The following is a 4,481-nucleotide window of genomic DNA, read 5'->3' as shown; positions in this document are numbered from 1 at the left end:
TCAAAACCGGCGCCAGGCGCCAGGTACCGCAGGCCAGCCGCTCCAGAGCTTCAGCGCTCGTACCACACAACAACAACAACACTTCCGCTAGTTTTGAGAGGCACGCGTGGTTCCGCACGCGGCGCACGGCCACTGCCGTACAGGTAGCGTGTTGCGCGACACGACACGCACATCGAAAGACATGCAGTCTAGTCGGTAATGATCCTTCCGCAGGTTCACCTACGGAAACCTTGTTACGACTTTTACTTCCTCTAAATGATCAAGTTTGGTCATCTTTCCGGTAGCATCGGCAACGACAGAGTCGATGCCGCGTACCAGTCCGAAGACCTCACTAAATCATTCAATCGGTAGTAGCGACGGGCGGTGTGTACAAAGGGCAGGGACGTAATCAACGCGAGCTTATGACTCGCGCTTACTGGGAATTCCTCGTTCATGGGGAACAATTGCAAGCCCCAATCCCTAGCACGAAGGAGGTTCAGCGGGTTACCCCGACCTTTCGGCCTAGGAAGACACGCTGATTCCTTCAGTGTAGCGCGCGTGCGGCCCAGAACATCTAAGGGCATCACAGACCTGTTATTGCTCAATCTCGTGCGGCTAGAAGCCGCCTGTCCCTCTAAGAAGAAAAGTAATCGCTGACAGCACGAAGGATGTCACGCGACTAGTTAGCAGGCTAGAGTCTCGTTCGTTATCGGAATTAACCAGACAAATCGCTCCACCAACTAAGAACGGCCATGCACCACCACCCACCGAATCAAGAAAGAGCTATCAATCTGTCAATCCTTCCGGTGTCCGGGCCTGGTGAGGTTTCCCGTGTTGAGTCAAATTAAGCCGCAGGCTCCACTCCTGGTGGTGCCCTTCCGTCAATTCCTTTAAGTTTCAGCTTTGCAACCATACTTCCCCCGGAACCCAAAAGCTTTGGTTTCCCGGAGGCTGCCCGCCGAGTCATCGGAGGAACTGCGGCGGATCGCTGGCTGGCATCGTTTATGGTTAGAACTAGGGCGGTATCTGATCGCCTTCGAACCTCTAACTTTCGTTCTTGATTAATGAAAACATACTTGGCAAATGCTTTCGCTTCTGTTCGTCTTGCGACGATCCAAGAATTTCACCTCTAACGTCGCAATACGAATGCCCCCGCCTGTCCCTATTAATCATTACCTCGGGTTCCGAAAACCAACAAAATAGAACCGAGGTCCTATTCCATTATTCCATGCACACAGTATTCAGGCGGGCTTGCCTGCTTTAAGCACTCTAATTTGTTCAAAGTAAACGTGCCGGCCCACCGAGACACTCAACAAAGAGCACCCTGGTAGGATTTAAACGGGGTCCGCCTCGGGACGCGAAAGCACCCCTTCGGCTCGCCCCACCGGCAGGACGTCCCACGATACATGCCAGTTAAACACCGACGGGCGGTGAACCAACAGCGTGGGACACAAATCCAACTACGAGCTTTTTAACCGCAACAACTTTAATATACGCTATTGGAGCTGGAATTACCGCGGCTGCTGGCACCAGACTTGCCCTCCAATAGATACTCGTTAAAGGATTTAAAGTGTACTCATTCCGATTACGGGGCCTCGGATGAGTCCCGTATCGTTATTTTTCGTCACTACCTCCCCGTGCCGGGAGTGGGTAATTTGCGCGCCTGCTGCCTTCCTTGGATGTGGTAGCCGTTTCTCAGGCTCCCTCTCCGGAATCGAACCCTGATTCCCCGTTACCCGTTACAACCATGGTAGGCGCAGAACCTACCATCGACAGTTGATAAGGCAGACATTTGAAAGATGCGTCGCCGGTACGAGGACCGTGCGATCAGCCCAAAGTTATTCAGAGTCACCAAGGCAAACGGACCAGACAAGCCAATCCGATTGGTTTTGATCTAATAAAAGCGTCCCTTCCATCTCTGGTCGGGACTCTGTTTGCATGTATTAGCTCTAGAATTACCACAGTTATCCAAGTAACGTGGGTACGATCTAAGGAACCATAACTGATTTAATGAGCCATTCGCGGTTTCACCTTAATGCGGCTTGTACTGAGACATGCATGGCTTAATCTTTGAGACAAGCATATGACTACTGGCAGGATCAACCAGGGAGCTGCGTCAACTAGAGCTGAGCAGCCGGCCGCCCGGGAGTGTGTCCCGGGGGCCCGCGCGAACACGCAAGCGTCCGCTCAATTATTCTGCAAACAGGAGGAGGCCGAGCTCCCCTGCACGATACACCTCGAAACCCTCTCAGGTCCCGGCGGCGCGCAGCGCCGTCCTAGGTACTTGGTCGGTTTCGAGAGAGGCGCAATCGCCCGGAGTTAGGCGAGTAGACGGTTTTAGTGCGAACACCCTTGCTCCCAACTGAGCTTGCCGCTGCCGACAGAGGCCCGGGAGCGTGCTGTCGTGGCATTGCCGGCGGGAGACAACACGCGCCACCTATGGTGACCGGCAGCTCCAACGCCAGCGCCACACAAGGGCAAAGCCCCACTTGGGTGCAGAAGCGAACTCTCCCAGCACAGCGCACGCGCCAACACGTCCGCACAACTGCGATACAAACCACCTGCGAGAACCGCTGGGGCGACCGAGCAGCAGACGGCGTCGCGGCGCCGAGTGCCAGGCGGCGGCGCATCCTCAACGCACACAGTCCTCAATCAGACCAGCACACTGCAGATGTCCACCGCGCTTCGCACCGGGCTCGGCTGAACCAACTTTGGCCGCCAGGCGCCGCGTGCAGGGTGCGCCGCAGCGTAGCTGCGCCGCCTGCCGGGCCCGTCGGCTGGCGCTCCTGCCACTCGGCGCCCCCCACCAGCCGGCTGTTGCGCGTGCGCCCACGCAGCGCGCGGCCAACACGCCGGGCGGCCCCCCTTCACCGGCCGGGAACAGTCCCACCAAGCCACCGCCGCGTATCGCTTCATACCCACATGGGCCTAGTCACGTGTGTGGATGTGGCGGGTACCGCTGAAACAACCGGTTAATAGCTGTACCGATCGTCGCCATCACAGATTCACCTCCAGCGTGAACAACCGCTCAACAACGGATTTCCAGTTCATTTGCGTATCTTGGGCAGTAAACGTAGATGTCCACCTACATTTGCGAATTCAACAATTCTTGCATGCCAGGATGTCATGTGTCACGACACGCTACATCAGACCACATACACACTGCGACATGTGCAGAAGAGAACACGTGGAAGGTGGCCCGCGCAAGTATGCGATGTCCCTTCCGCGATCCACTGTCAACCGGCATCTGCGGCATGTCCCAGATATGGAACGCGGTCCACCAGGGTAGCACTTTGTGTGAGGCAATACGACAAAGTCGGAATACACGCGTCACTACATCAGACGGCTCACGCTGACCTGACCTGACCTGACCTGACCTGACTCACCGCACCACCACCCCCAGCGACCCAGGGTGACATACAATGCGTTCGTACGTTCCTCCCACACGCCTCTACGGCGTACCACAGTGCAACCTAGCTGTTATTGGGAGACGAGACAAGTAGCATCGAGCACAACATATGGAAATTGAGATTCGACACCGTTGGGCACAGCCAGCGTACAGTCACACGTATCACACTACTTCACTCTGTACGTAACTACCGATGATCGGTACAGCGTGTGGGTTACGCGTACGACATCAGCGGACAATGGACACAGACCATACCACGACGTACACTGAGGGCGTCGACATCTGAATGCAACTGAACAGCTGCGAGGCTCATTTAACACTCACACGCCAGACCGACCAGCTTGAGAGGACAGAGACACAAAGAGGGGGACAGAGGGGGGGGGCCGATATAGTCCTATTGCAGTACAATTGACAGTGGATAGCGGGAATATGTGGAAAGTAAGCAACACTCGCAAGACATCTACATGAGGATAACAACGACACCAGAGATTCCGAGCAGTGAACTATGTTAGGCAAAGGGACAACGTGGGTTAGGTTAAGGGACAACGTGGGTTAGGTTAAGGGACAACGTGGGTTAGGTTAAGGGACAACGTGGGTTAGGTTAAGGGACAACGTGGGTTAGGTTAAGGGACAACGTGGGTTAGGTTAAGGGACAACGTGGGTTAGGTTAAGGGACAACGTGGGTTAGGTTAAGGGACAACGTGGGTTAGGTTAAGGGACAACGTGGGTTAGGTTAAGGGACAACGTGGGTTAGGTTAAGGGACAACGTGGGTTAGGTTAAGGGACAACGTGGGTTAGGTTAAGGGACAACGTGGGTTAGGTTAAGGGACAACGTGGGTTAGGTTAAGGGACAACGTGGGTTAGGTTAAGGGACAACGTGGGTTAGGTTAAGGGACAACTTGAGTTAGGTTAAGGGACAACTTGAGTTAGGTTAAGGGACAACTTGAGTTAGGTTAAGGGACAACTTGAGTTAGGTTAAGGGACAACTTGAGTTAGGTTAAGGGACAACTTGAGTTAGGTTAAGGGACAACTTGAGTTAGGTTAAGGGACAACTTGAGTTAGGTTAAGGGACAACTTGAGTTAGGTTAAGGGA

At 54.4% G+C, this 4,481-nt stretch overlaps 1 non-coding gene across 1 annotated transcript; it reads right to left on the bottom strand.

The window, feature by feature from the left end:
• Positions 1 to 196: 196 nt before the first annotated feature.
• On the bottom strand, positions 197 to 2,089 carry LOC126325389 (small subunit ribosomal RNA). Its single transcript, XR_007560073.1, has one exon. It is a non-coding gene; the product is annotated as a small subunit ribosomal RNA (ribosomal RNA).
• Between the last annotated feature and the right edge of the window lie 2,392 nt (positions 2,090 to 4,481).

The sequence above is a fragment of the Schistocerca gregaria genome, unplaced genomic scaffold (assembly GCF_023897955.1).
Source record: "Schistocerca gregaria isolate iqSchGreg1 unplaced genomic scaffold, iqSchGreg1.2 ptg000920l, whole genome shotgun sequence".
Lineage (NCBI taxonomy): Eukaryota > Metazoa > Arthropoda > Insecta > Orthoptera > Acrididae > Schistocerca > Schistocerca gregaria.
Note: the sequence above shows the minus strand (reverse complement) of the source record. Positions and strands in the feature narration are given on the sequence as shown.